The 25,174-nt window shown below is 34.9% G+C and overlaps 3 pseudogenes; all 3 read right to left on the minus strand.

The window, feature by feature from the left end:
• Window positions 1-2,990: 2,990 nt before the first annotated feature.
• On the minus strand, window positions 2,991-4,291 carry LOC145007512 (putative pentatricopeptide repeat-containing protein At5g40405 pseudogene; annotated as a pseudogene).
• Window positions 4,292-10,823: 6,532 nt separating this feature from the next.
• Window positions 10,824-12,106, minus strand: LOC145007513 (putative pentatricopeptide repeat-containing protein At5g40405 pseudogene; annotated as a pseudogene).
• Window positions 12,107-18,246: 6,140 nt separating this feature from the next.
• LOC145007514 (putative pentatricopeptide repeat-containing protein At5g40405 pseudogene) lies at window positions 18,247-19,547 on the minus strand (annotated as a pseudogene).
• Window positions 19,548-25,174: the final 5,627 nt, after the last annotated feature.

A 25,174-nucleotide genomic window follows, 5' to 3' on the forward strand; every position in this document is an offset into this window, starting at 1 on the left:
ATGGACCAGAAGGTCTACCAGGATTATGGGACTAAAGTCCCCTGAGACACATTGACTGGAAGGTATCGTAGAGTTATAGCATTGAGTGGCTAATCGTATGCACGTGATATTTTGGGAAAGTCGCTAAGCATGTGTGCTTATCGTGTTATGTGTTATGCGTTTCAGGTTATTATAAGGATCGCGGGAAGGTGGCGTCTCGATTTTACACACAAAAGAAAAGAGTCATGAATGAGGATCCTGAATTTTGATAATTACTTTTGAAAACTATTTCGAAATACGTTATGACATCGATACTCGAGATTTTTTGAATTATTATATATACGTTGGAAATTTAAAATTGAAAATTTTATTTGAAAATTTATGGTGTTAAATGAACAAGACAGGTGTGCTACCATAAGCATATCAAGGTGGTTCCCGAGGTAGGCAAGGGAAAATTTTGGGGATAGCCTTTTACTTTGATCTTGGATCCGCCACTGTGTATATGTATTAAGAGTTGAGACATTGGCAACCACCCATTTGTAGATGATGAAATAAGTATTTCAAGGTAAGTTCATATAAGTAATATTATACAAAAGCCCTAGATTTTACGCAATTCTTTTGTTACTAACCCCTAGGAAAAATATTTGAATTTTGAATTATTAAATTTATAATCTAAAGAATGATATGCGATACATTTTGTTACATATTTAAATGAAAAGCTAGAAGCATTTATCAAGGATTGCGTGATGTTGTTATTATGTTTCCCATGCCTACAAGTTTGAAAGACATCAAACTACTTTAGTAGGTATATACAAAGTGCTACTATTCATATTTGGATTATAACTTTTAGTCTTTATAATTTTGTTCTTTCAATTAATTTTTCATATATTCGTGAAGTTGCTACTATCCATATTTGGATTATAACTTTTCAGCTCTAATTTTGATGTTTGTGATATGATTTCAGGAAGCAAATATGGCAACCAACAACAAGTCTTGTATTTTGCCAGTTATATCTTCCATCTTCTCAAGTGTTCTTAAACATCAATTAAACACTATATCTTTAAAGCACTTAATGTGGAAAAAAAAAGTCTTAACTATACCTCTGTATGATGTTCGTTGCTTTCTTTAACACGTGCTTTTACTATATAAAGCATTTCCTTTTTTCATTCTTTTACAGCCACTACCATATGATTGATTGGTTTGTCACTATCGCCAAAAGTGGATGGAAAAGCATGTTTTTGGTATTGAAATTTCCGATTTTTTTAGTATAGCATGTTCATATAATTTCTAATTATGGGAACATTTAATTTGAAAGAATGTTGCTAGTTTTTTTATTCGAGTTGAAAGTATGTTATTATTAATAAAATGATATGGCTTAATGTTTAATTTGGTGTAAACATTGTTATTATTTCTTTGCTAATTTGGAATTTCATATGTGACATTTGGGTACGGATTAGTGATAGATTCAACACCTAATAGACCATTGCTAATTATATTAGTAACAATCATTAAATATATAGAAAAATTGTTCTTTTATAGATAATCAACAACGGATAAGCGACGATAATTAGCGACAGATCTTTGACAAAATGTACTTGATCGAAAAGTCTTCCGCGATACCCCATCCCTCGTTGATCTGTTGCCGACCATTAGCGATCATTGATTCGTCACTGATGGCCTTAGCGACGGATTTCCCGATGGAAATGTCCATCACCGATACCAACGTTTCTATTAGTGCACCACATATGAAAATCACATCAATCAATGGCTTCCACCTTCTGTCTCCGTGTAACTAAAACTAAATTTAATTAGTTCTAGATTTAATGTTATACTTTTAACTATTATCATGATTATTTAATCCAAATTTTACTTATCTAGTCAATTTCAAATTTCAATTATGATGATATGCGAAAATACTAACCATTGGTTGTACGTGAAGAAACGTATTATGATTTGATGTTATTATTAATTATTATTATTGTGCATTATTTTTAAACTAGTTATTACTATTAAAAAGTTATGAAAGATCATCCATTAGTTATTTTAAAACCATTAATTATTATTATTATTAAATACGTCAAAAGTTACAATTCTATGTCTAGGTAGAAAATTATTTTCTTTGCACATATGTGAAATCTTGTTACGTTTTATGGGTGATAAGATTTACATAATTAAAGGATGTTGTGTCAGAAGTAAAACTAGTGAACCATGTATGCAAGTTTTGTAAAGGGGAGTTCGTATACTATGTTCATATATGTACATGATTTGGGTCGTAACCTTGTAATAACAAGAGCTGAACATAATCCGGGTTAGTCCAATTCTAAACCGGTCCATAAATTGGGTCCAATCACTACTATCTTCATACCTATTTAGGTGGTGACATGTGTCATTCAATTTAACTTAAATTAGATTGAAATGTTAAATTTGTACACTTGTCACAATCATAAATATGTATGAATAAAAGGTAAGAGGATTTTTAATTTCTCTGAACTAAATATAGTTGAGGCAATTGTAAAGGCTAGTTTTATTAGATTCCTTTTGTTTGATCTATGTTCATATATGTACATGATTTGGGTAGTAACCTTGTAATACTAGAGTTGAACATAATCTGGGTTAGTCAGATTCTGAACCGTCCATAAATCGAGTCCCATTAAAATATAGGCAAATGTGGATTGAAATAAATATTGTTGAGGCAATTGTTAAGGTCAGTCTGGTACTACCGGTACCGGTTAAGTTTTATTAGATTCCTTTTTTCTGATCTAATGTGCTTGGTCTTTTTTTTTTTTTTTAATAATAGAAACAATTTTTTTAAATACCTTATAACACTATTAATAATTATAGAGCATTAAGTGGTAAAAATTTATAAATTGACTTTTTTTAAAGTAATTAACTAAATGTTTTATAAAACTTACAAAAAATGCAATGGAAACTAAAAACATTCCAAAAAAATGCATTGAAATGGCAAGAACTAAAATACCCATTAAACTTGCAAGAATTACAAAAACAAGCAATTAATTCTTGACAACAGCTTTCGACTTCATTTTATGCCTCACAACATCAACACCATTCAAATTCTTAAAATCGGCAAAAACATTCGACAACTCCACATATACGGACAACTCCACATACGCACCTTCATTGTTAGCCTCTGATTCCTCCATCTTTCTAGACGCAAGTTTAGCCATTTCCACATTTTTATAAATCCTGTTAGGATTTAGCAGTGCACCCCATGCTTCAGCAATCGGTGCACATGACATACTCTGGATGAAGCGTAATGATTCATCCAAACGGCTCAATCGGCCGTATAAATCAACCATACATCCATAATGCTCTACTCTTTGGTCATAGATTTAGAATGCTTCCAACCTTCTTCAACAAGACCCGCTACACTACAAGCCTTTAAGATTGAAAGGAAAGTGACCTCATTTGGTGTGATGTTTTCTTGTTGCATAAGGGTAAAAAGGTCCAGATACTCTTTACCATAACCATGCATGGCTAGTCCTCCCATGGCACCACTCCATGTGTACACATTCTTTTCTTTCATCACCCAAAAAAACATTCATTGCCGTCTTAATACCCCCACACTTTGCGTACATGTGGACTAGTGCACTACCAAGAGTTGTGTTGATTTGTAATTTTTTATACTTTATATATCTATATGCCGGTTGTCCCGCATCTAAAGCACTTAACCGAGTGCATGCAGATAATACATTAACCTTCAAACCTTTCATTTCCATTGCGTTAAACAGTTCGAGTCCGTTTAAAGGCTCCCCGAAACGCACGTACCCTGCTTTCATTGCGTTCCAGGCAATCACATCTCGGTCGAGCGTTATTTCAAACTGTTGGCGTGTGAATTTGATATCTCCTAACTTTGCACAGGCGACCACCATTGTTGTCTGAGTTACCAAATCTGGGTTGTTGATGCTAAAAAACATATCTTTTAAGTCCCTAAGAGACCCCATTTCAGCGTACAAATTAATCAACCCGCTTTGAACATGTGGGTCTTGATCCAAGGCGTATTTCAAAGCAGTCCCATGTACAGCAGCAGAATTGATCTAGAACGTAAACAAGTAATTATCAGGTTTATGATTCGATTTTACAATTCTTTTATAGAAATCGAAGCTTTTTTCAGGAGTTGAGCTCTCTTGGAGTAAACTTTGATTGGAGAGTTTAAAGCAAAGACGGAGGGATTTTCACATTGGTCCAATAGTTGAACAGAATAATCGATATTTTGTGGGTGTTTGAGGGCTATTGATGCAGCAAATTTAGATACAAGATCTGGGCCGTTGAGGAAACCATTGACTAGCAATTGTGAGTGAATTTACTTTTTTTTTTGTTTGTCATTAATTTCATAAAAGGAAAACTCTCGATATTATGTGGCAAAATAGCTTACCTAACATATACGAGAATTAATAAACAATTTCTTCTTATCAGAAAGTTGTTTAACGACATTACATGCCTTGGATATCTTCATACCAACCAACCTAATTAATGTAAGTCTCAAAAAAAACTCATGACACGTTGATTATTTATTGATCAATCGTTATCACTGTGCATTACCTATATATACTTGGTGCCTTGTACATTATTTTTCACAGGTTAATCTACTTCATTAATCTTCGATCACCTCTCAGAATCTTTTGACTCATCTTTAGCAACTCAAAAAAAATCCTACAATGGCTTCCACCTCCTACCTTTACATTTTTGCAATTGCACTATTCTCAATTACAACAAATGAGATGTGTTTTGCTTCCCGCAATTTGCTGCAAGCAACCACATTCCCGACACTACCACAACCACAGATACCAACAATCCCGACAATGCCACAGCCACAGATACCAACAATCCCGACAATGCCACAACCACAAATGCCCACCATCCCCACACTGCCACTACCACAAATACCCAGCATCCCTAACATGCCCAAAGTTTCCTTGCCTCCATTGCCTTCTATGCCTACCATCCCTAACTTTCCAACAACTCTTCCCAATATTCCTTTCTTTGCTCCACCACCTTCCAAGAACTAGATTGTACAACAATATCAAAAGAAAAGAAAATTCCATTATAGAGCTCAGGCGATTTGATTGATCCGGAGATTATAATGTTTTTTATTTGATCGCATTCATGATATTTGTGGCTAGATTAAATTATTGTCGAGTGCTCTCATTCACATGTTTTTGTGTTTTGTGTAATTTGATATACTTTATAATATATTTTTTCTATTAAGGTTTATGATTTCCATTACTTTATATCTCAAGTGTTTCCTCGTATATAAAATTAGGCAATATGTTTGATATATATTATATATACAATTAATTTCGATTGCTCTTATCTACAGTAGCAGGTTTTGAGCCAAGCCAAACCATATTTCCTTTGGCTGGCTGGTTTGAGCCTCGCTTATATCGGGCTCTGGTCGTTGAAATGGTACATGTCTGCTGCCCTCGCCACTATACTGCTTGATATCTATACACGTAGTACAACATCGTTTTTTCCATTGATTTCTCTTTCATCTGCCGCCTGTAATTCAATTCGATTCTCCGTCTTCAATTTTTTTATCTACACAAATACGGGCGAACACGATAAAGGTTTCTTTTGCATTTGTTGAAATTGCACACCAAGATTTTTATTTGCTCCGAATCATCTTTCACGGAGGGTTTTCTCCTAATTTTTATTATCGATATGAATCCTGTTCCCCTTCACCGACGAAGTTGTTCCACCGTCTTCTACACCAGTACGTCTTTTCTATCTATACTCTATTTTCTCAATTTTGTGGCTGTTCTTTCCGATTTCCGATCGTCGTTCTCTTTCGCAACAATCTGAATTATAAATTCGGTTATGGCCCCAGTTTTTTACTTTATCCAATGTGCGCCATTGGTGGTTTGGCCGACGGCTTTACAGTTTCCATTCCCGACTCCTTCAATCGCAATCTCCACCGTGTATTAGTCTGTCTTAATCTGTGGTTAGAAGTCGTTGACTTTAGCTAAGGTCCATCTTCTGCTATTGATTTTAACCCTAGATCGATTGAAGCCTTGAATAAAATTGTTCTCCTTCCACCTCTTCGATTGCAATCATCTGCTATCTCCGCAATTGACAATGCCATCAGAAGCTTCACCGTCTCCGGCAACGACGCCGACCTCCTGTTGTAGGTGAGTTTTTTTTTCTCTCCTGAAAATAGATTCTCATAAATAGATCGATTGTAAGTTGTTGGACCTGTTATTCAAGAGCGAATAACATGGTAAAATCTTGAAGGGGGCGGTCTGTCATGCTTCCATACCACTAGAGTTTTCGGATCCTGGGGAGCTGGTAGTGGGATTGAAGTAGCAGTTGGGTCCGTTCTTTTCTGAGTTTGGGAGTTTGGGATCAGGTATCACTGGAAGATAGTGTGTGGTATGAAATCCTCTTGGGTAGTGCTTCACGGGCTGTTAGGTATTGATCTGTGAGGTGCTAAAGAACGATTTCAAGGGCGAAATCAAATTAAGTGGGGGAGAATTGTAACGTCCGTAATTTCGGGTATGATAGTTTGCGATTCAATTTTTGAGGATGTAGGAGGGCCTCGACGAGTCGAAGTTCTGACTCGCCGAGTCACATCGAGTTGATTATGTAGACTTAATGAGCAGGCTCGACGAGTCCAAGGACAGACTCACCGAGTAGGTTATGGGCAGAGAAAACCTAAGTTTCCGGAGTTGGGGCCTATTTAAGGGAACTTATGACCTTGGGTGTGCCTCATACCTCCTATGAGAAGCCCTAAATTGCCATTGGATCCATGAGATAGTTCTTATGATGAAATCAAGTAATTTGGTGGGTCTAATGGAAGGAAAAGAGCATGATTCAAGCAAGAAACGAGATGGTGGTTGTGGATCTAGCATTTCTTCATGTGGAACTGTTGTAGAAGGTATAAACTTGCATCCTTTTCATCTATTTTGGTTAGATTTCATGATCTTGGTAGTTATAGGGTTTTACTGCATTTCGTTTGTGCCTATGAGATAATTGAGACATGATCTGAGGAGGCAAACCTTATATCTGAACCTTGTGAGGTCCTTGAAGACTAGATGCCCCAACTTTAGTTGTCCAAATGAGGGCTGATGAGCTAAATCTTTCATGGAGGGCATGTAATGGCATTTTGAAGCAATAGCATCATGCATGAACGTAAAGATTGAAGCTTTACGTGATTATTGAGCCTTGAGATGATAGATCTATAGTTTAGAGTGATAGATCTGATTGAAATCGTCTGAATGAGAAAAGGGATGGATAGACTCATCGAGTCCATGAGACGACTCAACGAGTCGGTTAGGGTTTTCCTGGTCAAGCTGAATCACGTACTAACTCGGCGAGTTGTGGGGTTAACTCGACGAGTGGATTTGAATCCTCGCGAAACTTCAGAGAAAGTGAGTGGACTCGACGAGTCACAAGGGTGCACTCGCCGAGTCGGGTCAGATCTAGACTGTAGACTCGAGTTTGACTACAGTTGACTTTAGGGTTGGGTCAACCATGTGTGATGGAGGCCATGGTGGGGTAAAATGGTCTTTTACCCACTTCAAGAGTTAGACAGAGAAAGATAATACACTTGGATGTGTTTGAGTATGAGTAAGTATTGCTAACGGATGTTTATCCTATGTGTTAGGTGAAAGCTAGGTCGAGATTTCCGAGTGCGAGGCTGTCAGTTGGTTGCTTTCAAGTTAAGTCTTCTCACTATACTTTACCTAGAGTGGTAATTATGTGTGACCGGAAGGTTTTATGTGCTATAATGAGTATGTGATGTATGTTGTTATATGATATGTATGTGCTATGATATGTTATGAGTAGTATGATGTGGACCGAAAGGTCAACGGTGTATGGGCTGGAAGGTCAACATGATATGGACCAGAAGGTCTACCAGGATTATGGGACTAAAGTCCCCTAAGACACATTGACTGGAAGGTCTCGTAGAGTTATAGCATTGAGTGGCTAATTGTATGCACGTGAAATTTTGGGAAAGTCACTAAGCATGTGTGCTTACCGTGTTATGTGTTATGCGTTTCAGGTTATTATCAGGATTGCGGGAAGGTGGCGGCTCGATTTTACAGACAAAAGAAAAGAGTCATTAATGAGGATCCTGAATTTTGATAATTACTTTTGAAAACTATTTCGAAATACGTTATGACATCGATACTCGAGATTTTTTGAATTATTATATGTGACGTTGGAAATTTAAAATTTAAAATTTTGTTTGAAAATTTATGGTGTTACATGAACAAGACAGGTGTGCTACCATAAGCATATCTAGGTGGTTCCCGAGGTAGGCAAGGGAAAATTTTGGGGATAGCTTTTTACTTTGATCTTGGATCCGGCACTGTGTATATGTACTAAGAGTTGAGACATTGGCAACCACCCATGTGTAGATAATGAAATAAGTATTTCAAGGTAAGTTCATATAAGTAATATTATACAAAAGCCCTATATTTTACGCAGTACTTTTGTTACTAACCCCTAGGAAAAATATTTGAATTTTAATTATTAAATTTATAATCTAAAGATTGATATGCGAAACATTTTGTTACATATTTAAATGAAAAGCTAGAAGCATTTATCAAGGATTGCGTGATGTTGTTATTATGTTTCCCATGCCTACAAGTTTGAAAGACATCAAACTACTTTAGTAGGTATATACAAAGTGCTACTATTCATATTTGGATTATAACTTTTAGTCTTTATAATTTTGTTCTTTCAATTAATTTTTCATATATTCGTGAAGTTGCTACTATCCATATTTGGATTATAACTTTTCAGCTCTAATTTTGATGTTTGTGATATGATTTCAGGAAGCAAATATGGCAACCAACAACAAGTCTTGTATTTTGCCAGTTATATCTTCCATCTTCTCAAGTGTTCTTAAACATCAATTAAACACTATATCTTTAAAGCACTTAATGTGGAAAAAAAAAAGTCTTAACTATACCTCTGTATGATGTTCGTTGCTTTCTTTAACACGTGCTTTTACTATATAAAGCATTTCCTTTTTTCATTCTTTTACAGCCACTACCATATGATTGATTGGTTTGTCACTATCGCCAAAAGTGGATGGAAAAGCATGTTTTTGGTATTGAAATTTCCGATTTTTTTAGTATAGCATGTTCATATAATTTCTAATTATGGGAACATTTAATTTGAAAGAATGTTGCTAGTTTTTTTATTCGAGTTGAAAGTATGTTATTATTAATAAAATGATATGGCTTAATGTTTAATTTGGTGTAAACATTGTTATTATTTCTTTGCTAATTTGGAATTTCATATGTGACATTTGGGTACGGATTAGTGATAGATTCAACACCTAATAGACCATTGCTAATTATATTAGTAACAATCATTAAATATATAGAAAAATTGTTCTTTTATAGATAATCAACAACGGATAAGCGACGATAATTAGCGACAGATCTTTGACAAAATGTACTTGATCGAAAAGTCTTCCGCGATACCCCATCCCTCGTTGATCTGTTGCCGACCATTAGCGATCATTGATTCGTCACTGATGGCCTTAGCGACGGATTTCCCGATGGAAATGTCCATCACCGATACCAACGTTTCTATTAGTGCACCACATATGAAAATCACATCAATCAATGGCTTCCACCTTCTGTCTCCGTGTAACTAAAACTAAATTTAATTAGTTCTAGATTTAATGTTATACTTTTAACTATTATCATGATTATTTAATCCAAATTTTACTTATCTAGTCAATTTCAAATTTCAATTATGATGATATGCGAAAATACTAACCATTGGTTGTACGTGAAGAAACGTATTATGATTTGATGTTATTATTAATTATTATTATTGTGCATTATTTTTAAACTAGTTATTACTATTAAAAAGTTATGAAAGATCATCCATTAGTTATTTTAAAACCATTAATTATTATTATTATTAAATACGTCAAAAGTTACAATTCTATGTCTAGGTAGAAAATTATTTTCTTTGCACATATGTGAAATCTTGTTACGTTTTATGGGTGATAAGATTTACATAATTAAAGGATGTTGTGTCAGAAGTAAAACTAGTGAACCATGTATGCAAGTTTTGTAAAGGGGAGTTCGTATACTATGTTCATATATGTACATGATTTGGGTCGTAACCTTGTAATAACAAGAGCTGAACATAATCCGGGTTAGTCCAATTCTAAACCGGTCCATAAATTGGGTCCAATCACTACTATCTTCATACCTATTTAGGTGGTGACATGTGTCATTCAATTTAATTTAAATTAGATTGAAATGTTAAATTTGTACACTTGTCACAATCATAAATATGTATCAATAAAAGGTAAGAGGATTTTTAATTTCTCTGAACTAAATATAGTTGAGGCAATTGTAAAGGCTAGTTTTATTAGATTCCTTTTGTTTGATCTATGTTCATATATGTACATGATTTGGGTAGTAACCTTGTAATACTAGAGTTGAACATAATCTGGGTTAGTCAGATTCTGAACCGTCCATAAATCGAGTCCCATTAAAATATAGGCAAATGTGGATTGAAATAAATATTGTTGAGGCAATTGTTAAGGTCAGTCTGGTACTACCTGTACCGGTTAAGTTTTATTAGATTCCTTTTTTCTGATCTAATGTGCTTGGTCTTTTTTTTTTTTTAATAATAGAAACAATTTTTTTAAATACCTTATAACACTATTAATAATTATAGAGCATTAAGTGGTAAAAATTTATAAATTGACTTTTTTTAAAGTAATTAACTAAATGTTTTATAAAACTTACAAAAAATGCAATGGAAACTAAAAACATTCCAAAAAAATGCATTGAAATGGCAAGAACTAAAATACCCATTAAACTTGCAAGAATTACAAAAACAAGCAATTAATTCTTGACAACAGCTTTCGACTTCATTTTATGCCTCACAACATCAACACCATTCAAATTCTTAAAATCGGCAAAAACATTCGACAACTCCACATACGCACCTTCATTGTTAGCCTCTGATTCCTCCATCTTTCTAGACGCAAGTTTAGCCATTTCCACATTTTTATAAATCCTGTTAGGATTTAGCAGTGCACCCCATGCTTCAGCAATCGGTGCACATGACATACTCTGGATGAAGCCTAATGATTCATCCAAACGGCTCAATCGGCCGTATAAATCAACCATACATCCATAATGCTCTACTCTTTGGTCATAGATTTAGAATGCTTCCAACCTTCTTCAACAAGACCCGCTACACTACAAGCCTTTAAGATTGAAAGGAAAGTGACCTCATTTGGTGTGATGTTTTCTTGTTGCATAAGGGTAAAAAGGTCAAGATACTCTTTACCATAACCATGCATGGCTAGTCCTCCCATGGCACCACTCCATGTGTACACATTCTTTTCTTTCATCACCCAAAAAAACATTCATTGCCGTCTTAATACCCCCACACTTTGCGTACATGTGGACTAGTGCACTACCAAGAGTTGTGTTGATTTGTAATTTTTTATACTTTATATATCTATATGCCGGTTGTCCCGCATCTAAAGCACTTAACCGAGTGCATGCAGATAATACATTAACCTTCAAACCTTTCATTTCCATTGCGTTAAACAGTTCGAGTCCGTTTAAAGGCTCCCCGAAACGCACGTACCCTGCTTTCATTGCGTTCCAGGCAATCACATCTCGGTCGAGCGTTATTTCAAACTGTTGGCGTGTGAATTTGATATCTCCTAACTTTGCACAGGCGACCACCATTGTTGTCTGAGTTACCAAATCTGGGTTGTTGATGCTAAAAAACATATCTTTTAAGTCCCTAAGAGACCCCATTTCAGCGTACAAATTAATCAACCCGCTTTGAACATGTGGGTCTTGATCCAAGGCGTATTTCAAAGCAGTCCCATGTACAGCAGCAGAATTGATCTAGAACGTAAACAAGTAATTATCAGGTTTATGATTCGATTTTACAATTCTTTTATAGAAATCGAAGCTTTTTTCAGGAGTTGAGCTCTCTTGGAGTAAACTTTGATTGGAGAGTTTAAAGCAAAGACGGAGGGATTTTCACATTGGTCCAATAGTTGAACAGAATAATCGATATTTTGTGGGTGTTTGAGGGCTATTGATGCAGCAAATTTAGATACAAGATCTGGGCCGTTGAGGAAACCATTGACTAGCAATTGTGAGTGAATTTACTTTTTTTTTTGTTTGTCATTAATTTCATAAAAGGAAAACTCTCGATATTATGTGGCAAAATAGCTTACCTAACATATACGAGAATTAATAAACAATTTCTTCTTATCAGAAAGTTGTTTAACGACATTACATGCCTTGGATATCTTCATACCAACCAACCTAATTAATGTAAGTCTCAAAAAAAACTCATGACACGTTGATTATTTATTGATCAATCGTTATCACTGTGCATTACCTATATATACTTGGTGCCTTGTACATTATTTTTCACAGGTTAATCTACTTCATTAATCTTCGATCACCTCTCAGAATCTTTTGACTCATCTTTAGCAACTCAAAAAAAATCCTACAATGGCTTCCACCTCCTACCTTTACATTTTTGCAATTGCACTATTCTCAATTACAACAAATGAGATGTGTTTTGCTTCCCGCAATTTGCTGCAAGCAACCACATTCCCGACACTACCACAACCACAGATACCAACAATCCCGACAATGCCACAGCCACAGATACCAACAATCCCGACAATGCCACAACCACAAATGCCCACCATCCCCACACTGCCACTACCACAAATACCCAGCATCCCTAACATGCCCAAAGTTTCCTTGCCTCCATTGCCTTCTATGCCTACCATCCCTAACTTTCCAACAACTCTTCCCAATATTCCTTTCTTTGTTCCACCACCTTCCAAGAACTAGATTGTACAACAATATCAAAAGAAAAGAAAATTCCATTATAGAGCTCAGGCGATTTGATTGATCCGGAGATTATAATGTTTTTTATTTGATCGCATTCATGATATTTGTGGCTAGATTAAATTATTGTCGAGTGCTCTCATTCACATGTTTTTGTGTTTTGTGTAATTTGATATACTTTATAATATATTTTTTCTATTAAGGTTTATGATTTCCATTACTTTATATCTCAAGTGTTTCCTCGTATATAAAATTAGGCAATATGTTTGATATATATTATATATACAATTAATTTCGATTGCTCTTATCTACAGTAGCAGGTTTTGAGCCAAGCCAAACCATATTTCCTTTGGCTGGCTGGTTTGAGCCTCGCTTATATCGGGCTCTGGTCGTTGAAATGGTACATGTCTGCTGCCCTCGCCACTATACTGCTTGATATCTATACACGTAGTACAACATCGTTTTTTCCATTGATTTCTCTTTCATCTGCCGCCTGTAATTCAATTCGATTCTCCGTCTTCAATTTTTTTATCTACACAAATACGGGCGAACACGATAAAGGTTTCTTTTGCATTTGTTGAAATTGCACACCAAGATTTTTATCTGCTCCGAATCATCTTTCACGGAGGGTTTTCTCCTAATTTTTATTATCGATATGAATCCTGTTCCCCTTCACCGACGAAGTTGTTCCACCGTCTTCTACACCCGTACGTCTTTTCTATCTATACTCTATTTTCTCAATTTTGTGGCTGTTCTTTCCGATTTCCGATCGTCGTTCTCTTTCGCAACAATCTGAATTATAAATTCGGTTATGGCCCCAGATTTTAACTTTATCCAATGTGCGCCATTGGTGGTTTGGCCGACGGCTTTACAGTTTCCATTCCCGACTCCTTCAATCGCAATCTCCACCGTGTATTAGTCTGTCTTAATCTGTGGTTAGAAGTCGTTGACTTTAGCTAAGGTCCATCTTCTACTATTGATTTTAACCCTAGATCGATTGAAGCCTTAAATAAAATTTGTTCTCCTTCCACCTCTTCGATTGCAATCATCTGCTGTCTCCGCAATTGACAATGCCATCAGAAGCTTCACCGTCTCCGGCAACGATGCCGACCTCCTGTTGTAGGTGAGTTTTTTTTTCTCTCCTGAAAATAGATTCTCATAAATAGATCGATTGTAAGTTGTTGGACCTGTTATTCAAGGAGCGAATAACATGGTAAAATCTTGAAGGGGGCGGTCTGTCATGCTTCCAAACCACTAGAGTTTTCGGATCCTGGGGAGCTGGTAGTGGGATTGAAGTAGCAGTTGGGTCCGTCCTTTTCTGAGTTTGGGAGTTTGGGATCAGGTATCACTGGAAGATAGTGTGTGGTATGAAATCCTCTTGGGTAGTGCTTCGCGGGCTGTTAGGTATTGATCTGTGAGGTGCTAAAGAACGATTTCAAGGGCGAAATCAAATTAAGTGGGGGAGAATTGTAACGTCCGTAATTTCGGGTATGATAGTTTGCGATTCAATTTTTGAGGATGTAGGAGGGCCTCGACGAGTCGAAGTTCTGACTCGCCGAGTCACATCGAGTTGATTATGTAGATTTAATGAGCAGGCTCGACGAGTCCAAGGACAGACTCACCGAGTAGGTTATGGGCAGAGAAAACCTAAGTTTCCGGAGTTGGGGCCTATTTAAGGGAACTTATGACCTTGGGTGTGCCTCATACCTCCTATGAGAAGCCCTAAATTGCCATTGGATCCATGAGATAGTTCTTATGATGAAATCAAGTAATTTGGTGGGTCTAATGGAAGGAAAAGAGCATGATTCAAGCAAGAAACGAGATGGTGGTTGTGGATCTAGCATTTCTTCATGTGGAACTGTTGTAGAAGGTACATCCTTTTCATCTATTTTGGTTAGATTTCATGATCTTGGTAGTTATAGGGTTTTACTGCATTTCGTTTGTGCCTATGAGATAATTGAGACATGATCTGAGGAGGCAAACCTTATATCTGAACCTTGTGAGGTCCTTGAAGACTAGATGCCCCAACTTTAGTTGTCCAAATGAGGGCTGATGAGCTAAATCTTTCATGGAGGGCATGTAATGGCATTTTGAAGCAATAGCATCATGCATGAACGTAAAGATTGAAGCTTTACGTGATTATTGAGCCTTGAGATGATAGATCTATAGTTTAGAGTGATAGATCTGATTGAAATCGTCTGAATGAGAAAAGGGATGGATAGACTCATCGAGTCCATGAGACGACTCAACGAGTCGGTTAGGGTTTTCCTGGTCAAGCTGAATCACGTACTAACTCGGCGAGTTGTGGGGTTAACTCGACGAGTGGATTTGAATCCTCGCGAAACTTCAGAGAAAGTGAGTGGACTCGACGAGTCACAAGGGTGCACTCGCCGAGTCGGGTCAGATCTAGACTGTAGACTCGAGTTTGACTACAGTTGACTTTAGGGTTGGGTCAACCATGTGTGATGGAGGCCATGGTGGGGTAAAATGGTCTTTTACCCACTTCAAGAGTTAGACAGAGAAAGATAATACACTTGGATGTGTTTGAGTATGAGTAAGTATTGCTAACGGATGTTTATCCTATGTGTTAGGTGAAAGCTAGGTCGAGATTTCCGAGTGCGAGGCTGTCAGTTGGTTGCTTTCAAGGTAAGTCTTCTCACTATACTTTACCTAGAGTGGTAATTATGTGTGACCGGAAGGTTTTATGTGCTATAATGAGTATGCGATGTATGTTGTTATATGATATGTATGTGCTATGATATGTTATGAGTAGTATGATGTGGACCGAAAGGTCAACGGTGTATGGGCTGGAAGGTCAACATGATATGGACCAGAAGGTCTACCAGGATTATGGGACTAAAGTCCCCTAAGACACATTGACTGGAAGGTCTCGTAGAGTTATAGCATTGAGTGGCTAATTGTATGCACGTGATATTTTGGGAAAGTCACTAAGCATGTGTGCTTACCGTGTTATGTGTTATGCGTTTCAGGTTATTATCAGGATTGCGGGAAGGTGGCGGCTCGATTTTACACACAAAAGAAAAGAGTCATTAATGAGGATCCTGAATTTTGATAATTACTTTTGAAAACTATTTCGAAATACGTTATGACATCGATACTCGAGATTTTTTGAATTATTAATTGTGACGTTGGAAATTTAAAATTGAAAATTTTGTTTGAAAATTTATGGTGTTACATGAACAAGATAGGTGTGCTACCATAAGCATATCTAGGTGGTTCCCGAGGTAGGCAAGGGAAAATTTTGGGGATAGCTTTTTACTTTGATCTTGGATCCGGCACTGTGTATATGTACTAAGAGTTGAGACATTGGCAACCATCCATGTGTAGATAATGAAATAAGTATTTCAAGGTAAGTTCATATAAGTAATATTATACAAAAGCCCTATATTTTACGCAGTACTTTTGTTACTAACCCCTAGGAAAAATATTTGAATTTTAATTATTAAATTTATAATCTAAAGATTGATATGCGAAACATTTTGTTACATATTTAAATGAAAGGCTAGAAGCATTTATCAAGGATTGCGTGATGTTGTTATTATGTTTCCCAAAGTTTGAAAGACATCAAACTACTTTAGTAGGTATATACAAAGTGCTACTATTCATATTTGGATTATAACTTTTAGCCTTTATAATTTTGTTTTTTCAATTAATCTTTCATATATTCGTGAAGTTGCTACTATCCATATTTGGATTATAACTTTTCAGCTCTAATTTTGATGTTTGTGATATGATTTCAGGAAGCAAATATGGCAACCAACAACAAGTCTTGTATTTTGCCAGTTATATCTTCCATCTTCTCAAGTGTTCTTAAACATCAATTAAACACTATATCTTTAAAGCACTTAATGTGGAAAAAAAAGTCTTAACTATACCTCTTTATGATGTTCGTTGCTTTCTTTAACATGTGCTTTTACTATATAAAGCATTTCCTTTTTTCATTCTTTTACAGCCACTACCATATGATTGATTGGTTTGTCACTATCGCCAAAAGTGGATGGAAAAGCATGTTTTTGGTATTGAAATTTCCGATTTTTTTAGTATAGCATGTTCATATAATTTCTAATTATGGGAACATTTAATTTGAAAGAATGTTGCTAGTTTTTTTATTCGAGTTGAAAGTATGTTATTATTAATAAAATGATATGGCTTAATGTTTAATTTGGTGTAAACATTGTTATTATTTCTTTGCTAATTTGGAATTTCATATGTGACATTTGGGTACGGATTAGTGATAGATTCAACACCTAATAGACCATTGCTAATTATATAAGTAACAATCATTAAATTTATAGAAAAATTGTTCCTTTATAGATAATCAACAACGGATAAGCGACGATAATTAGTGACAGATCTTTGACAAAATGTACTTGATCGAAAAGTCTTCCGCGATACCCCATCCCTCGTTGATCCGTTGCCGACCATTAGCGATCATTGATTGGCCTTAGCGACGGATTTCCCGATGGAAATGTTCATCACCGATACCAACGTTTCTATTAGTGCACCACATATGAAAATCACATCAATCAAGGGCTTCCACCTTCTGTCTCCGTGTAACTAAAACTAAATTTAATTCTAGATTTAATGTTATACTTTTAACTATTATCATGATTATTTAATCCAAATTTTACTTATCTAGTCAATTCTAAACCGGTCCATAAATTGGGTTGTAACCTTGTAATAACAAGAGCTGAACATAATCTGGGTTAGTCCAATTCTAAACCGGTCCATAAATTGGGTCCAATCACTACTATCTTCATACCTATTTAGGTGGTGACATGTGTCATTCAATTTAACTTAAATTAGATTGAAATGTTAAATATGTACACTTGTCACAATCATAAATATGTATGAATAAAAGGTAAGAGGATTTTTAATTTCTCTGAACTAAATATAGTTGAGGCAATTGTAAAGGCTAGTTTTATTAGATTCCTTTTGTTTGATCTATGTTCATATATGTACATGATTTGGGTAGTAACCTTGTAATACCAGAGTTGAACATAATCTGGGTTAGTCAGATTCTAAACCGTCCATAAATCGAGTCCCATTAAAATATAGGCAAATGTGGATTGAAATAAATATTGTTGAGGCAATTGTTAAAGTCAGTCTGGTACTACCGGTACGGGTTAAGTTTTATTAGATTCCTTTTTTCTGCTCTAATGTGCTTGGTCTTTTTTTTTTTTTTAATAATAGAAACAATTTTTTTAAATACCTTATAACACTATTAATAATTATAGAGCATTAAGTGGTAAAAATTTATAAATTGACTTTTTTTAAAGTAATTAACTAAATGTTTTATAAAACTTACAAAAAATGCAATGGAAACTAAAAACATTCCAAAAAAATGCATTGAAATGGTAAGAACTAAAATACCCATTAAACTTGCAAGAATTACAAAAACAAGCAATTAATTCTTGACAACAGCTTTCGACTTCATTTTATGCCTCACAACATCAACACCATTCAAATTCTTAAAATCGGCAAAAACATTCGACAACTCCACATATACGGACAACTACACATACGCACCTTCATTGTTAGCCTCTGATTCCTCCATCTTTCTAGACGCAAGTTTAGCCATTTCCACATTTTTATAAATCCTGTTAGGATTTAGCAGTGCACCCCATGCTTCAGCAATCGGTGCACATGACATACTCTGGATGAAGCGTAATGATTCATCCAAACGGCTCAATCGGCCGTATAAATCAACCATACATCTATAATGCTCTACTCTTTGGTCATACATTTAGAATGCTTCCAACCGTCTTCAACAAGACACGCTACACTACAAGCCTTTAAGATTGAAAGGAAAGTGACCTCATTTGGTGTGATGTTTTCTTGTTGCATAAGGGTAAAAAGGTCCAGATACTCTTTACCATAACCATGCATGGCTAGTCCTCCCATGGCACCACTCCATGTGTACACATTCTTTTCTTTCATCACCCAAAAAAACATTCATTGCCGTCTTAATACCCCCACACTTTGCGTACATGTGGACTAGTGCACTACCAAGAGTTGTGTTGATTTGTAATTTTTTATACTTTATATATCTATATGCCGGTTGTCCCGCATCTAAAGCACTTAACCGAGTGCATGCAGATAATACATTAACCTTCAAACCTTTCATTTCCATTGCGTTAAACAGTTCGAGTCCGTTTAAAGGCTCCCCGAAACGCACGTACCCTGCTTTCATTGCGTTCCAGGCAATCACATCTCGGTCGAGCGTTATTTCAAACTGTTGGCGTGTGAATTTGATATCTCCTAACTTTGCACAGGCGACCACCATTGTTGTCTGAGTTACCAAATCTGGGTTGTTGATGCTAAAAAACATATCTTTTAAGTCCCTAAGAGACCCCATTTCAGCGTACAAATTAATCAACCCGCTTTGAACATGTGGGTCTTGATCCAAGGCGTATTTCAAAGCAGTCCCATGTACAGCAGCAGAATTGATCTAGAACGTAAACAAGTAATTATCAGGTTTATGATTCGATTTTACAATTCTTTTATAGAAATCGAAGCTTTTTTCAGGAGTTGAGCTCTCTTGGAGTAAACTTTGATTGGAGAGTTTAAAGCAAAGACGGAGGGATTTTCACATTGGTCCAATAGTTGAACAGAATAATCGATATTTTGTGGGTGTTTGAGGGCTATTGATGCAGCAAATTTAGATACAAGATCTGGGCCGTTGAGGAAACCATTGACTAGCAATTGTGAGTGAATTTACTTTTTTTTTTGTTTGTCATTAATTTCATAAAAGGAAAACTCTCGATATTATGTGGCAAAATAGCTTACCTAACATATACGAGAATTAAAAAACAATTTCTTCTTATCAGAAAGTTGTTTAACGACATTACATGCCTTGGATATCTTCATACCAACCAACCTAATTAATGTAAGTCTCAAAAAAAACTCATGACACGTTGATTATTTATTGATCAATCGTTATCACTGTGCATTACCTATATATACTTGCTCCCTTTTACATTATTTTTCACAAATTAATCAACTTCATTAATCTACGATCACCTCTCAGAATCTGTTGACTCATCTTTAGCAACTCAAAAAAAATCCTACAATGGCATCCACCTCCTACCTTTACATTTTTGCAATTGCACTATTCTCAATTACAACAAATGAGATGTGTTTTGCTTCCCGCAATTTGCTGCAAGCAACCACATTCCCGACACTACCACAACCACAGATACCAACAATCCCGACAATGCCACAGCCACAGATACCAACAATCCCGACAATGCCACAACCACAAATGCCCACCATCCCCACACTGCCACTACCACAAATACCCAGCATCCCTAACATGCCCAAAGTTTCCTTGCCTCCATTGCCTTCTATGCCTACCATCTCTAACTTTCCAACAACTCTTCCCAATATTCCTTTCTTCGCTCCACCACCTTCCAAGAACTAGATTGTACAACGATATCAAAAGAAAAGAAAATTCCATTATAGAGCTCAGGCGATTTGATTGATCCGGAGATTATAATGTTTTTTATTTGATCGCATTCATGATATTTGTGGCTAGATTAAATTATTGTCGAGTGCTCTCATTCACATGTTTTTGTGTTTTGTGTAATTTGATATACTTTGTAATATATTTTTTCTATTAAGGTTGATGATTTCCATTACTTTAATTATATCTCAAGTGTTTCCTCGTATGTAAAATTAGGCAACATGTTTGATATATATTAACATTACATAACAAAAATTATTAAAAATATACGTTATTAAAAACAATTATTTCATTTTACGTTTACTGTAAAATAATGAAAATCTTATAATAAGCTGAAGTATATATTTTAAAACAAATATATATGTTACAATCACATTAATCAATGGCTTCAATCCATGGTTTGAGTGAAAATAAAGTAAAATTTTATGTTTAGATTTAATGTTAACTTTTTAACTATTGTTATTATTAATTAGTAAAAGCTTATGTATTTGGTTATTTTTAAGTTTGATTATGAAGCTTTTTTAAGATATATACCATTATGTAGAGTTAATTAATGTAATTTTACTTATCATTTTATGTTAATACTATAGTTTTTAGACTAAATTACAAAAATAGTCCCTATGGTTTGTCAAATGTCACAAAGTCAGTCACTGTTAATTTTTTTTATGCAAATGGTCATTGTGGTTTGCAAAACTTGCATAGATAGCCATTTTACTAACTCCGTTTGTATTCAGGTAATGACATTTTCGTCTTTTCAAGTATAAAATGACTGAATTCGTGACATTTGGTAAACCACAATGACCATTTTGATAATATATTTTAAAATAATATAAATGATAGAAAATGAGTTTTTTTATACTCAAAAGTTTAGGACCATATGGGATTAGTATTATTCTTGTGTTTCACCTTGCATGTTTTTGACTTCCCGAAAAATAAGATTATTCAAACCATCCACAGTTCGTCATACTTTGGAAGTATGTATGAAAGAAGACTATCATGAACCTGACTGTAGATTGTTTAAAGTGTCTTAGACATTGCAAAAGTTTGTTGCAGAGTGCTCCTATAAGATTAGAGTATTGGACTAAATCCACGCTCACTTGAATCGCTTCATGGATTTTATCACGCGTGATTCGTGAGACGATAATATCCTAGATTCTTGAAACCGGGACGTGTGAATTGTATTATGTTATTCGGTCGCACATTGATAATATGCAAACGCACCAGTAACTTGGTGTTATAAAACATATTGTTGTGTGTGATTTGATGAGTAGGTACAAGCGAGCATTGAGTCCAAGTTTATCTGTTACTTTTACCCAAAGTAGGATAAAAGCGATATATGTGGGCAACTCGATGATTTAGTGATGACACCGTAAGCGCTTGGCCAAGCCGGGACTAAGTTGATGTGTTCAATTATAGTGTGTTGTCAGTCGTCATAAATCGGAAATCAGGAAACAACACATGAACAGAGAGTATGATTAAAATCCATGTCTCAGTTCATATGATATCTGGAATGGAGGAATATATCATCCTTCATCTAAAGGACATGTTTCTGATATGATCAGAGTTCGACAGCGGCTTTTGAAAGCTACGATTGCTGATCAGGTTTCGAAGTCATATGCAATATAGTTATTAGACTTGTCCACGTGAGAGGCTGTTGGATTAGGTGTCTAAGCCCATAAATATTTTGGTATGTACTTGACCCGATTGTGAGCATGGTCCTTTTGGGTTGCCTTCACCATAACAGCTGATAGGATGAAGTAAGGAGAAAAAGGATTAATTATGATTTATTAATATATTATATGAATAATATATTAAAAGAGAAATCATAGTGTTTAATTAATATTAGTCAAGAATTAATAATAATTAATTTTTTGGCTAAAAGATATTAATTAAATAAAGGGGACTGAATGTGTAATTATAAGACAGTTGCATAAATGGGCTAATGGACTCCATAGAAGTTGGAGTGGACGAAATCTATAGGGAAACTCATAAGAATTCGTCCAAGGCCTCTAAGGAGGGAGTTCATGGGCTGCTTAGGGCCTAAGCAGTCAAATTAGGGTTTCCTAGTTCAAAACCCTAATAGCCTACCTATATAAGGAACCCCTAAGGCCCCAAAAATGTGGTGAAGTATTCCCTAAGGGTTCTTGGAAGTTTTTGGTGCTCCTCCTCCTTCTCCTAGGTCATCTTCTTGCTCATGGTGTTTGTAAATCCATTAGAGGTGCAACATTTGAGGCACTAAGCTGTCAAAGGTCAAGATCAAAAGGAACTTAGTTTGTTATTGCTACATAACAATCAAGGTAAGATCTAAACTATATTCTTTTGTCAATTTCGATTATTCTATGCTAGAATTAGGGTTTATGAGCTTTGGATGATTATTGCATGTTCATTAGACAAACTAGATCCAAAGCTTTGGGGTTCGCATGTACACCATAGGATTGAGGTAGTGCTCAAAACCATCAGGTTTTAACCATACTCAAAAGAGGTGAACTAAGTAGAGTTTGTATGTGTCTTTGATGTTATCTAAGTTTTATTCTGACTATGCTCAATGTTATATGGATCCAAAGTAAAGGTGTGTTGGTTGGAGCCTATAACCAGTTATGGATATAGAAGGTGAGGGGAAGGGGAAAAGAGTACAAGGCTTATGAACAAGACAGGTGTACTACCATAAGCATATCTAGGTGGTTCTCGAGGTAGCAAAGGAAAATTTTTGGGTATAGCCTTTTACTTTAATCTTGGATCCGCCACTTTGTATGTGTACTAAGAGTTGAAACATTGGTAACCACCCATGTGTAGATAATGAAATAAGTATTTCAAGGTAAGTTCACATAAGTAATATTATACAAAAACCCTAGATTTTATGCAATTCTTTTTTTACTAACTCATAACTGGAAAAAATATTTGTATTTTAATTCTTAAATTTATAACCTAACAGATTGATATGCCAAACAATTCGGTTACATATTTAAATGAAAAGTTAATGCATTTTCCAAGGAGTGCGTGAAGTTGTTATTATGTTTCCCATGCCTACAAGTTTGAAAGATATCAAACTACTTTAGTAGGTATATTACATAGTGCTACTATTCATATTTGGATTATGACCTTTTAGCCTTTATAATTTAGTTCTTTCAATTAATTTCTCATATATTCATGAAGTTGCCATTATCCATATTTGGATTATAACTTTTCAGCTCTAATTTTGATGTTTGTGATATGATTTTAGGAAGCAAATATGGCAATCAACAACAAGTCTTGTATTTTTATATCTTCCATCTTCTCAAGTGTTTTTAAACATCAATTAAACACTAATATTTAAAGCATTTAATGTGGAAAAAATAGCCTTAACTATAACTCTTTATGATGTTCATTACCTTCTTAACATGTGCTTTTACTATATAAAACATTTACTTTTTTCGTTCTTTTACAGCCACTACCATATGATTGTTTGGTTTGTCACTAACGTCAAAAGTGGATGGAAAAGTATGTTTATGGTATTGAAATTTCCCAATGTTTTTTTTTTATTTTTTTAGTATAGCATTTTCATACAATTTATAATTATGGGAACATTTACTTAGGTCTTCACAACCACAACTTCTGATGACCATAAAGCATTCCACTACTCTTATTGAAATAATCAAAACGATAGTGCATGATTATCACAAATATATTATAAGGATAGAAACAAAAACTTTTACAAATTGTGTAAATTGTACGTTGCTATTAATTGTTGCTAGTTTTTTATTTAAGTTGAAAGTATGTTGCTAGTTTTTTATTTGATTTGAAAGTATGTTATTATTAATAAAATGATACGACATGATGTTTAATTTGGTGTAAACATGGTTTTAATTTCTTTGTTAATCCGGAATTTCATTTGTGACATTTGGGTACAGATTAATGGTAGATTCAACACCTAATAGACCATTGCTAATTACATTAGTAACAATGATTAAATATATAGAAATATTGTTCATTTACAAATAATCAACAACGGATAAGCGACGACAATTAGCGACGGATCTTTGACAAAATGTACTTAATCCAAAAGTCTTCCGTGATAGCCCAATCACTTGTTGATCCGTCGCTACCCATTAGCTACTAAGGTTTTTTCATCTGTATCCGTCATTGATTTATAACTAATGGCTTTAGCAACGGATTTCCCGACAGAAATGTTCGTCGCCAATACTTATGTTTCTAGTAGTGCAACACATATTAAAATCACATAGATCATGGCTTCCACCTTCATATTGGGTGTGAATAAAATTAAATTTAATTCTCAATTTTATGTTACATTTTTTTACTATTGTCATGATTATTTAATCCAAATTTTACTTATTTGGTCCATTTTAAATTTCAATTATGATAATATTCTAAAATACTAACCATTGTTTGTAAGTTGAAAAAATGTATTATGATTTTATGTTATTATTAATTATTATTATTGTGCACTAATTTTAAACTAGTTATTACTATTAAATAGTTATGAATGATCATCCATTAGTTATTTTAAAACCATTAACTATTATTATTAGTAAATAATTCAAAAGTTACAAATCTATGTCTAGGTAGAAAAATTTATTTTTCATTACACTTATGTGAAATCTTGTTACGTTTTATGGTTGACAAGATTTACATAATTAAAGGATGTTGTGTGAGAAGTAAAACTAGTGAACCATGTATGCAAGTTTTGTGAAGGGGAGTTCGTATACTATGTTCAGATATGTACATGATTTGGGTCGTAACCTTGTAATAACAAGAGTTGAACATAATCCGTGTTAATCCGATTCTAAACCGGTCCATAAATCGGGTCCCATCACTAGTATCTTCATACCTATTTAGGTGGTGACATATGTCATTCAATTTAATTTAGATTACA

This window comes from Lactuca saligna, chromosome 7 (assembly GCF_052625555.1).
Source record: "Lactuca saligna cultivar CGN05327 chromosome 7, ASM5262555v1, whole genome shotgun sequence".
Lineage (NCBI taxonomy): Eukaryota > Viridiplantae > Streptophyta > Magnoliopsida > Asterales > Asteraceae > Lactuca > Lactuca saligna.